General features: G+C 35.6%; 1 pseudogene; it reads left to right on the forward strand.

Annotated features, from left to right (window-relative positions):
• The first annotated feature begins 5349 nt into the window (after positions 1-5349).
• LOC110193556 (zinc finger protein 385D-like) lies at positions 5350-9575 on the forward strand (annotated as a pseudogene).
• Positions 9576-13414: the final 3839 nt, after the last annotated feature.

The following is a 13414-nucleotide window of genomic DNA, read 5'->3' on the forward strand; positions in this document are numbered from 1 at the left end:
TCAAGAAGTATAGAAGCTCTACGAAGAACTCAATATAACTTTCCAAAATAAATCAACATATCTTTGACATTTAGTGATATCAATGCAAAACTGGGAATTTGTCCAGCAGTATGAGATTTGTTGAAATACATGTAACAGGAATAACAAATTAGAGAGGCTTGCAGGCTCCATATAAGATTCTAATTTACATACCATGAATACTTCATTTGAGAAAACTGTTTTTAGTCTTTCGGTATAGAGAGCTGATTATATTTTAACAAATAGTAACCAACTTATTCCTAGTGTGGGATTCCTTCTTAAATAATCTGTCTCTATCAGTGATATTTTTAACTTAAGATTTAATAGAACAAAGATTGAAATTAATATGAAGATAGAAGAAAAACTCAGAATGAAAAAAACAAAACAATTGTATAATTAAAAGAATGCCACTCTGATTCATTGAAGCTAGTTACTGGTTGAAATGTAGGTGGAACAAAAGATATTGATAAAGACTATAGTATATTGAAACAGATGTTTAACTGATGTCAATCAATTGGCTTAACCAGAAAAAGAACCTAAAAAATAAAACTCCTTAGTGAGCATATTCCTTATTTGCTAAGTGGTAAGATATATCAGCTTAGAACTATGTAAGTACAGAACATAAACTGCTTTATGAAATCATGTGGAAAATGATAATGGAAGATCTTGAGTAGCATCATATCAGACAACAAGATCAGTGCAGGTTAATAGTAGTTTAATGAAAAACCTAAACAACAGACATTCATTTCCAGTCTTCTTGATCAGAGAGTTAGTTGTTGTTGTTTGGTCATGTCCAACTCTTCATGACTCCATTTTGGGGTTTTCTTGGCAGAGATATGGGAGTGGTTTGCCATTTCCTCATCCAGCTCATTTTACAGATGAGGAAACTAAGGCAAACATGATTGAGTGAATTCCCCAGGATCACACAACTAGTAAGTGTCTGAGATCATATTTTGACTCAGGAAGATGTGTGTTCTGACTCCAGGCCTGGAGCTCTATCCACTGTACCTACTAGATACCCACAAGGGAGCTGAAAGTCAGAATAAAGAATTTTTCACAAAGCCTCCATTTGAAGAAAGCTTCTTCAGGATAGCCATTTCTTCATTTCCCACTCAGCTAAATTCTTCTGGATTGGACTTCATCATACCAACAGAAACTTCAACATCAGCAAATACATAATCTTGTGATATTGCATCAGCCTTGGTACTTCCATCTCATCAGAATCCTCAGTACCCTCTGCCCCTTTGTTTAGAAGACTGCACAGTAAAGCAAAAAACTCTTCCCAAAAGCTGCCATGTAAAAGTTACTTCAATGCCAGACACTTCATTTCTTGCCTGGATGTACTCTTTTGGCCTAAAATCAATCATGCCTTTGAGCCAGGTATCTTCCCTTCCCCATCCTCCAGATTCTTTTGTTTTTGTCTTCTTCCACTCCATTGTGAGCTCCTCGAGGGCAGGGACTCTTTTTCATATTTTGTATCCTCAGTGGTTACTACAGTGCCAATTTCCTTTGAGGAGGAATTTTAATCCACCAAATCAAAGCCTTTTTTTATTCAACAAACAATAAGCTGAATGTACTGTGTATAACTTTCAGTCCACTGTGTGCTGTGGTGATGGTGGTTGTTGCTGTTGTTCTTGGTCATCCTTCATTGTCAAAGAGGATGGTGAAGTTGTGAGCTACTGAAGAATGCTACTTGTACATTCCAACTTGTTACCCTGTTCAGACTGTCATTGAGGACAATAATTTATTTATGTAGATTGTTATCTTATGAATTATATGGATGTGAAAGAAGGGATATAGAGTCAACAGTTATAATTTCTCATCAGTTGCATTTTTTGGTATTAATTAGGTCCAAGAGTGTATATATTTACACATATATGTGTACACATATACCTACATTCTCAAACATATATCTTTTACAAGCACTGAAAATGGTTAGTGAATATGGTCCAAAGTTAAGGAATAAAAAGAATAGACTGGACTGACTTTGGAAAATACTTCTCTGAAACAAAGGTGTAACATTCTATTGCTAACATTCTACACCTGTTTTTACTTGGCCATGTGTCATTTTCTGAAGAATTAAAAATAAGTATCATTCAGGGAAAGAAATGGGTTAGTATAGAAGATGGAGAGCCAGTATGAGAGCCAGGAAGATTTGAAGCCAATCCCATCTTTCATACATACTGGCTGTATGACTCTACACTAGGCACTCTCAGTACCCCAGGGAACTCTCATTGCTTAAAAGTTGTGAAATATTTGTCAATTTACATTCATAAAGAGAGCTTTCTCACCAAGTTCCTATACCAATGAAATCATAGGTTTAATCTAATAAAGGAATTATTCAGACCGTAATGGAGGGAGGCACACTGGTAGCATGAACCATCCATAATACTTTACAAGTAAGGAATCATGATGATCTAAAGTAGATTGTGCTATAACAGAAATATAGAACTGAAAAAATGTTGAATTGTTCATATAATAAGGGTGAAAATAGATGCCAGTTGATGTGCTCCATCACGATTCTTAGAAAAACTGTCGTTGAATCACTGCCTGAACATTAGATAAGTCTTTATAGTGAACTTATATGAGAAGATATGGAAAATGATGACACAGAATGGGCAGCCATGAATGGGTTGCAATCCATATCATGAAAAGGAATATACTTGTCAATAAGTTCATGAATCCATATGATTATTTGAGTATCTCATAGTTTGCCAAGGTTGCCATGCAAATTGAGATCTCCTAAGGTATTTGGGTTTCATATTAAACAATGTAACATCTAGCCTTCTGCATTTTATTTTATTATAGCAAGTTATCAATTCTAATTATTATGTGGGAGTTTGAACAGTTACTGCACTACTATGTTCATAGTTTTCTCAGCTGTAAAATCAGATCAATCTACAGTGTATTAGTGAAAATATAATGTGATAATATTTCTAAAGTGCTTTGTAAACCTTAAATAATAATGTAAATGATAGATAGTATTATTTGTATAAATTATCCTTTGATTTTATGAATAAAAATAAAAGATTTCATTTATCTATTATAATATACCAAAAAGATAGCATTTAAATTAAAAAAAACTTATAAATAATATTGCCTCAGTTTTATCTGTAATCTATATCTGTGCCCAATCCCATGACTAAGAGTTGCTAAAGAAACTAATGTAAGAAGGTAGCTCATTTTCCCCTATTCTTCCTCCCAGCTGCTTCATATCTTAGAACATGAGGATATCCTCCTTGTTAGATTTCTTGAGGGATGACAGGTACATTGTAGTGCTTATTCTTATTCAGAGGTTCTATATATCACTAAGATTCATTGATTCTGTAAGTCTATTGGAGATTAAGTAACCTCATGATTTAAAAAATGCATAAGAATGTTATTGTTGTTTGTCCTTCATTCTTGAAAAAGACAATGACATCAGGAAGGTTATGCCATGACTTTCAAGTGAATTGGATTTAAGTGAGGGAGGGCTAAGGATGAAGACAAAGAGTAGAAATAGTAAGTCAAGTCAACATGAATTTATTAAGTATTCTGCAAATAGTTTGAAGGGAAATAGTAATAACCATGAAAAAATATAGAAAGTTTCTTTGATAAAAGAATTTTTAAATATATATATATATATTTATATATATTTATATATTTATATATTTATATATATATATATGTAAGAATTTTTAAATATATAGAGAACTGAGTCAAATTTATAAGAATAAAAGTCATTCCTCAATTGATAAATGGCTAAAGAATATAAACAGGCAGTTTTCAGATGAAGGAATCAAAGTTACATATAGCCATATGAAAAATGTTTTAAATCACTTTTGATTAGAGAAATGCAAATTAAAACAACCCTAAGTTACCACCCCACATCTATCAGATTGGCTAATATGACAGAATGACATATGTTGGAAGGGATGTGGGAAAATTGAAATACTAATGCACTGTTGGTGCTGTATTGAATTGACCCAATCATTCTAGAGAGCAACTGAAACTCTGCTCAAAGGGCTATAAATCCATGAATACCCTTTGACCCAGCAATGCCACTAGTAGGTTTATATCCCAAAGAGATTTTTTTTTAAAAGGAGGAAAGGACCTATTTGTTAAATATATTTATAGAAGCTCTTTTTGTGGTGGCAAAGAATTGGAAAGTGAAGAGATGCCCATCAATTAAGGAATGATTAAACAAGTTGTTGTATATGGTTGTGATGGAATACTATTGTATTATAAAAAATTATGAGTAGGATGCTCTCTGAAAAATGTGGGAATATATGAACTGATGCAAAGTGAAATAACCAAAACCAGGAGACCATTGTACACAGTAACAGCAATATTTTACAGTGATTAACAGTGAGTGTCTTAGCTATGCTCAGTAATACAATGGTCCAATTCTAAAGGACTATGATAAAAAATGCTGTCTTCCCTTCCCTCGACCCTGAGAATGAGCTGATGTAGCTTGAATGCAGATAGAAGAATATATTTTAAAATATATATTATTTCCTTGTTTGTTTTTTGTTTGTGTTTTCTTTTAAAGCACAACAAATATGGAAATGTGTTTTGCATAACTATACATGTATAACCTACAACAAATTGTTTTCTTTCTCAAGAAGAGAATAGGGGAGGGAGGGAGGGAAGGAGAGAGGGAAAAGAGAATTTGGAACTCATTTTTAAAGTGAATGTTAAAATTGTTTTTACACATGATTGGAAAAAGAAATTATTAAATATCTCAAAGAGAACTTAAAAATGTACTTACTCTTTCAAGCACTATGCAAAGCATAGATAGTACAAAGAAAGGCAACAATGTTCCCATACTTCAGGGGGTTCACATTCTAATAATGGGAAATACAACACACTGTATAATTTAACTATATGCACATATACACAACTATACCCACAAGATATAAAAACAGTAAATTGAGGTGCAGCTAGGTGGTGCAGTGGATAGAGCACTGGCCCTGGAATCATGAGCACCTGAGTTCAAATCTGGCTTCAGACACAACATTTCCTAGCTGTGTGACCCTGGGCAAGTCACTTAACCCCAACTGCCTCACCAAAAAATAAAGTAAATTAAAAACAATCTTGGAAGGTGTAAGCATAGAAAAGTCCTATTACAGGAGGTAGGATTGAGCTGAGACTTGAAGTAATCAAGGGAAATTAACAGGTAGAGTCAAGGCAGAATAGCATTTTAAGCATGAAGGACATCTTGTATAAAGACGTAGGGTAGAGATCATTAAGTATAAAAACTGAAGGTTTCCCATTAACTTTCCACTAAATAAAAGTGAACTTACATATTTATTTCTAAATGTATCCCTGCTAAATTCATTATTTGCTAGAATGCAATTCAAGTTTTATGACTGGGCATTCTGGAATGTGCAAGTGGCCAGATGCTGTGGGCAGAGCCAGGCTATGGCTCACTACAAAGACACTAAATATGGCAAGAGGCTCAAAAGCACTGGAAGACATAAACAAATAAACAGAAATCTCTACCTGCCAAGGGCAGCATGAAGATTACCTTCACCTCCATCACCACTTGTCACATCAGTACTAGCTCTCATAAAACAGATATTACCACAAGGATACCAGTAATATTGACAATGATAACCACGGAAATTTGAAAGAGCAATGCTGTAACAACAGAGATCACTTCAAAGGAGGAAAAGATCCTCACCACTGCTGTCCCTGGAAACAACAGCACAAGTCCTTCTGCAGAGACCAAGGAAGAGAAGGCCAAGAGGGTCCTGTATTGTTCACTATGAAAGTTTGGGCCTCCCAGATGGAGGCCCACAATAGCAGGAATAAGCACAAAACCATGCTGGAAGCCCAAAAATGGGAGTGGGATTGTTAAGGTATTTTGTGGAGCAGGAGTAAAAGGCAAAGGGTTGAGCAACAATAGAAACAGGGGCTTGCAAAACAAGATGTTTCACTGAAATCTGTGAAATGCATATAAATTCAGATACAACTTAAACAGTACATCAGCAATAGGAGGCACAAAGACAGAGCTGCTTGGAAACCCCCCAAACCTATATGCAGCCCCTACAATAAACTTCAAAAGGGAAAACATCCACTTGGGATTTATTTTTTTCCCTTTTTTATTTTTTCAAGGTTTTTAAATTTATTTAGTATTTAATTTTTCCTATTACCTGTAAAAAACTATTTTTTAAACATTTGTTTGTAAAGTTTTGAGTTCCAAATTCCCTCCCTCCTCCCTTCTCACCACCCATTAAGGAGGCAAGCAATTCCATATATGTTGTATATGTGTAGTTGTGCACAACATATCCATAACAGTCATGTTGTGAAAGAAAACATAAAGAAAACATACAAAAACTCAAGGGAAATAAAGAAAATAAAAAAGTTGATTCATGTTGTATTCAGACACCATCAGTTCTTTCTCTGGGGATGGATGGCATTTTCCATCCTAAGTCCTTCAGAGTTGCCTTGTATTGTTGCGTTGCTGAAAATAGCTAAGTTATTCATAGCTGATCATCTTACAATACTCCTGTTACTTTGTACCCAATATATTTCACTTGGAATCAACCCATGCAAGTCTTTCTAGGTTTTTCTGAGAGCATCCTGCTCATCATTTCTTATAGTAAAATAATATTCCATCATAATTACATACTAGAACTTATTTAGCCATTCCCCAATTGATGGGTATCCCCTCAATATCTAATTCTTTACCCCCAGAATATGACTGCTATATTTTTGAACATATAGGTCCTCTTCCTTTTTTAAAATCTCTTTTGGGTTACATACCTAGTAGTGGTATTGCTATGTGAAAGGGTATGCATGATTTTATTGGCCTTTCGGCACATTCCAAATTGTTCTACAGAATGGTTTAATCAATTCACAGCTCCAACAATAGTAAGTTAATCTCTCATTTTTCCCAAATCTCCTTCAACATTTGTCATTTACCATTTCTGTCCTATTATCTAATCTAATAAGTATGAGGTAGTGCCTTAAAATTATATTAACTTGCATTTCTACAATCAATAGTGAGTTAGACTATTTTTTTCGTATGGCTATAGATAGTTTTAATTACTTCATTTGAAAACTGATTTTATCTTTTGATCATTTATCAATTGGGAAATGGTTCTTATTTTTATAAATTTGACAGTTCTCTTTATGTTAGAGAAATGAAGTTTTTTCAGAGAAACTTGTTCAAATTTTTTTTCAGAGTTACTATTTCTAACTATTTCCCTCCATCCTATTCCTCTACCCCTATTTATTCTATTCTCTCTCTCTTCTTTCACCCTGTCCCTCCTCAAAAGTGTTGTCCTTCATATTGTCCCTTCCCCCAATCTGCCCTCCCTTCTATCATCCTCCTTCTCTTATCCCCTTCCCCTTCTATTTTCTTGTAGGGTAAGATAGATTTCTATACCTTATTGCTAATGTATTTATTTCCCATTTACTTGTAAAGACAATTTTTAACATTCATTTTTAAAACTTTGAGTTCTAAATTATCTCCTTTCCTCCCTTCCACCATGCTCTTTGAGTAGACAATTTGATATGTTATAAATGTATACTCTTGCAAAACACTTCCATAATAGTCATGTTCTGAAAGACTAATAATATTTCCCTCCATTCTATCCCAACCCCCATTTATTGTATTCTCTGCTTTCACCCTGTCCCTCCTCAAAAGTGTTTGCTTCTGATTGTAACTCCCCCAATCTTCCCTCCCTTCTATCACCCTCCTTTTCTTATTCCCTTCCACCCTATTTTCCTGTACAGTAAGATAGATTTCCATATCCAACTGAGTTTGTACATTATTCCCTCCTTAAGCTAATTCTGATGAGAGTAAGGTTCATTCACTCCCTCTCACCTCCCCCTTCTACCCCACCACTGTAAAAACTTTTTCTTGCCTCTTTTATGTGAGATAATTTACCCCATTCTACCTCTCCCTTTCTCCTTCTCCAATGAGATATTTCACTTTGTCTTCTTTTTTTTTTCCATTCTTTTGGTTTTGTTTTATAATTTCTTGATTTCTCATAAAGTCATTAGCTTCCATTTGCTCCATTCTAATTTTTGAGGAATTATTTTCTTCAGTAAGCTTTAGGACTTTCTTTTCCATTTGGCCATGTCTGCTTTTTAAGGCATTCTTCTCCCTATTGACTTTTTGGACCTCTTTTGCCATTTGGTCTAATCTATTTTTTAATGTTATTTTCTTCAGTATTTTTTTAGTACCCTTTAGCAAGCTGTTGACTCGTTTTTCATGATTCTCTTGCATCACTCTCATTTCTTTTCCCAATTTTTTTCTTTACTTCTCTTACTTGATTTTCAAAATCATTTTTGAGCTCTTCTGTGGCCTGAGACCAATTCATAGTTTTCTTGGAGGCTTTAGATGTAGGAGCTTTGACTTTGTTGTCTTCTTCTGAGTATGTTTTGATATTCCCTGTCACAAAAGTAAATTTCTATAGTATGAGGTTTTTTTTTTTTCTATTTGCTCATCTTCCCAGTCAATTACTTGAGTTTTAAACTCTTTGTTAAGTTAGGACTGTGCTTCAGCATAGAGGACTAACTGTCCCAAGCTTCAGGCATTTTCTGCTGCTGTTTTTAGAGATACTTCTGTGGACCTGTAAGTTTTCAGTTGTTCCATGGTGGTATGATCTAAGAAGAGGCATTTATTCCTCTCCTAGGCTGTGCTGTGGTCTGTGAGTGACCACAAACACTCTTTCCTGCCCTGGTACTCTGAGGATTCTCTCTACACTGCTACCACAAGTTCTGTTATGCCAATGCTCCTCCTTGCCCAAGGATTGCCACCCAGGACTGCAACCCAGATCCAAGAATGGGCAAAGCAATAGAATCCTGCTTCATCCCTAGCAAAACATCCTTGTAATCTCCTTCTGATCAGTTGTTTGATCCCTTTACCATCTGTGGGCTGAGAGCTCCTGAAGCAGCAGAAGCAGCCACTACTGCTGTTGTTGTTGCTGCTGCTGCCCCAGGACTGTGTTGGGAGTGGGGCTGGACTGCACATCTCTCTCATCCAGTTCTGACAGACCTTTCCTACTGACTTTCTAAGTTGTGTTTGGCACTCGTGGCTTGAAAAGTCTGGAAATTGCCACAGCTGCCAGTGATTCATTCCCCTAAGGCCTGCTCTGGGTTTGCTGGGCCCCAATCTGTGCTGGGGTGGCCTGCACTGAACTGTGCTCCCCTCTCAGAGTGGTACATCAGATTTTTCCTGTTCACCTTCCAGGTTGTCTTGGGCTGGAAATTTGTTTCGATCTGTGTTTTTGTGGGTTATTCTGCTCTAGAATTTTAGAGTCATTTTTTTAAGGTATTTGGAGGAGTTTGGGTGAGAGCTCATGTTAGTGCCTGCCTTTACTCTGCCATCTTGGCTCTGCCTTTCTAAGGAACTTTTTAAACCATTGGCTCCTGGGATCCTCCCAAATCCACTGGCAGCTACAGTGGTTGTCTCTACTGTGGCAGTAAATTTGCCCTTAAGTCTCCAAATACCTCTAGTAGCCACCCTCTTCCAGCCATCTGCACTTCCTCTAGCACTCTTCCAGCCTGCTCTGGGGGCCATATAGACCACCCATACTTCTGTGCTGTTTGTTCTTTACTGAACTACAACTCTGAGTCATTGTAATGCAATAATTAATAAATACATGTACATACACACAAATACATACATGCATACGTATATGTATATATACATAAAGTGACTTGTTCAAGTTTCACCTAAAATTCTACCTTCCACAAGAAGCCTTTCCCAATTTCTCTGAATTCTTCTATTTATTTTTTGGAGGTAATTAGGGTTAAGTGCGGGTCACATACATAGCTAGTAAGTGTTTGGTGCCAGATTTTAACTCAAGCCTGCCTGACTCCTAGGCTGGTGCTCTACCCACTGCACACCTAGATGCCCCCAAATCTCTCTGAATTCTAATGTTTTTATTCCATTGCTTATTTCCTATTTGTACAGTATATGTCTTGTTTGTTTACAGTCTTGTTTCCTGTTGTCTAGTCTGGTAGACTGAGTTGTTTGAGAATAAAGTCATTTGTCTTGCTTTCAATCTCCAGTGATTAGCACAGTGCCTGTGCCATATTAAGCACTTGATAAACGTTTGCTGATTGGATACATCAAATCATTTTCCTTTTAAGTAATTCTTTCAAGTAATGATATAGTTGGAGAGAAAGCTTGTGGTGAATGCTGGCCACCATGATCTGACTGAAAATCAAGGATAACTTTGAATCATCAGAGACTGACAAAAAGCTACTGACTCAGAGGTCATTTGAAAGAAGGGGATTCCCCAAAAGTAAGAAAGTAGTGTAGAACAGGGAGGTGGAAAGACACTCAAGTTAATCTTAATTTGATTTATAATTATATAAGATCCCTGACTATAAGCAATGACAATGATCCTGGGGTTGCTGATCCTTGTTCAAAATGCTATTTAATTCTAATTGATATTAACTTATTGTCAAGAGATCTAGAGGGAAGTCCCACAGCTCATTAAGTGAAACTCCTATTGAGGACTTACTAAAAGGGGAAGGAATGGGGCAAACATTTATTAAACACCTCCTATGTGACAGGCACTGTGGAAGCACTTCACAAATATTATCTTGTGCAACATTTTACAAGATGGACACAATTCTCTCAGGATAGACAAGCACAGATGAGGTACAATCTGTTGTCTAGGGGGAAGTACTCATATCAAAGTTATAGATCCATTAGTGTATATGTAACTAAAGAACTACATACCAGAATACTACCATCTCCCTCCTTGTTAACAGCCAAGCACTCCCATCCTTGTCATCCTATCATGCAGTTAACCAAAAGACAGGAACAACTGAAATAGAAAACAGAAGTCTATCTAGCAATACGAATAAAGGAAAGACCTAGTCTTTTTCCTCAATGAATGGCATGGTTTTAAAATGCTATAATTCCAGGAATACAAGTTTTTGATATTCTACCTTGTGGCTTCAAGTTTATGAAATATTTTGTGTTTTGACTAGTAGTTAATTTGCTTGAGTGTTTTATATTTGCCATGTTTTAGTACTGGCACTTTTCAGCAATGTGGAAAGTCTGTTACCTTTGGTTAACCATGAAGTTAAGTCTTATCTTGACTCTGTAAAACTTTGAATATCTGCAAAATTCAAAAATAAGTATCTAAATCACCAGCAGATTTTCTTCAGATGACTTTCTTAGTTTCTTCGTTTGTCTCTGATGCCCACACATCTTCCCACACAAGCTAGTTCATTTCTTGATGACAATGTCAGTGACTGATCATGTAGGATCTATCAAAAATAAATGTGCTGATGAGCCATATGGTCACATCGTTCCTTTGGTTAATTTAATAATTTACTTGTAATGTCTGTACAATATTTTGATTTTTAGAATAGCATAATTGGTATTGACAACCTTTTTTTTACAGGATACCATGTCTTCATTCCAATTTTTCCCACTATCATTTTTCTTTCACAATTTCCCCCCACCCACCACCCCAAAAGCATTAGGTAGGTTTAATGTGACATGCATATTGGTTCCATATTAGCTTAATGTCTGAGAGATTTTCCCATTTAATTCTGTCTGTTGACTCTCCTTTTAATAAGAGAAAATCACTCACCTGAGAGCACAGAAAATCATCCTTCCAGAAAGAGCATTTCAGCCTCTTTCAGCTGCAGGCAGTAGAGATGGCCATCCTTATGGAGTGATGCACTTCAGTTGAGTTAGAGACATTTCATCTCATTGCATCTGCCCTAGAATTTCGAAAGCACATTTTTGCTGTAGCTCTAGAGGAAACAAAATTATTTACCATATTATATATAATATAGTTGTTGATTGATCTTGTGAAGTATTCTAGGATCATAGAGTTGAGACATTAGAGGTCATCTAGTTCAGTTCCCTAATCTGTAAAGTAAGGAAACTGATACTCAGGGTAGTTGAATGATTTGTCCTCTATCAGTAAGGTAGTAAGCAGTAACTTGAATTTTAAGAATTTTCTTAAGCCTTTGCCTCAAAATCTAGGAATTTTTTCACAGCTTTCTCATGAAATGAATACATTTCTGCTTTTCAGTTTCTCTAATAATCTTCTCCCAGATTTAAAAAAAAACAGAACTAGTTGTACTACAATTTTACTAATTTTAGAAAGGCTACAATATATAGTGGATAGAGTAGTTGCCTGGATTACCTAGGTTCAAATCATTCAGCCTACACATATTGGCTATATGACCCTAGATAGTTCACTTAAACTTGCATTGCTCTAGACAGCTTTGTAAGACTATAAGTTTCAGAAAAGGGGCTAATCTGTATTGATGGATGGGTTTCCTAACCAGAAAGTTACCTTTACCAGTGAAATCACATATTTGGTCTTTATCCCCTATTAAAAAATAAATTGGTCATGCTTTAAAGGAAAGAAGAGAATGTATTCAAATGCAAAATCCCCTAACTAATTTTATTGCAGTTCTTTTGTCAATTCTTTTCTGATTTTATTTCTTCTTCCTTCCTTCCTTCCTTCCTTCCTTCCTTCCTTCCTTCCTTCCTTCCTTCCTTCCTTCCTTCCTTCCTTCCTTCCTTCCTTCCTTTCTTCCTTCCTTCCTTCCTTCCTTTCTTCCTTTCTTTCTTTCTTTCTTTCTTTCTTTCTTTCTTTCTTTCTTTCTTTCTTTCTTTCTTTCTTTCTTTCTTTCTTTCTTTCTTTCTTTCTTTCTTTCTTTTCTTCAGCATAAGAAAGATGGCCCAAATATTACTTTATAACTGTCTGGAAAGGCAATACAAGAACTCCAACCTTGAAAGACTGGTTGATGTATAATAGAAGATCAATAAATATTTATGCCTTGATTGATTGCACTGCAGTATTTATATTCAAATTTATGTTAATGTTACCTTTCCAATGACAATCAAGGGAAGAGTGTTCAACTTGATGTAAGTAAAATTTAGGTTGTCTCTCTTCAACTAGTAAACTCCTTAAAAATTGATATCAGGGCTTTGGGTGGACCATTAACTATACAAAGATAGACTTACAGGCTAATTGATTTAGATTGGGAAGGAACCTCAGAAATAATATATTCACAATGTTAGAGGGTTACTGATAGGGGACTTAATGTAATATTGCTTAACCCTTACTACACCAAGACTTTCCTAAAAATCACAGAAAACTAATGATTAATCAGCCACTACATGAAAAACTTTAGTGAGAGGAAATGTCCTAGAAATATAGGCAGCCCATCCCACTTTTGGATAGCTATAATTATTAGGAAGTTTTTTCTTGATATCAAGAATAGATTTCCTTTCAAATACTACCCACTGCTCATATTTCTGTCTTTAAGAGTTAAGCCAATCAAATCAAATCCCTTTTCTGTATGACTACCCACAAATTACTTAAATACAGTTATTTTGTTCCCTTGCAGTTTTCTCTTCTCCAAACTACATGTCACAGTTTTCTTCACTGAGTCCTCATGGAATTGTCCC

Source organism: Phascolarctos cinereus, unplaced genomic scaffold (assembly GCF_003287225.1).
Source record: "Phascolarctos cinereus isolate Bilbo 61053 unplaced genomic scaffold, phaCin_HiC Scaffold_4;HRSCAF=312, whole genome shotgun sequence".
Lineage (NCBI taxonomy): Eukaryota > Metazoa > Chordata > Mammalia > Diprotodontia > Phascolarctidae > Phascolarctos > Phascolarctos cinereus.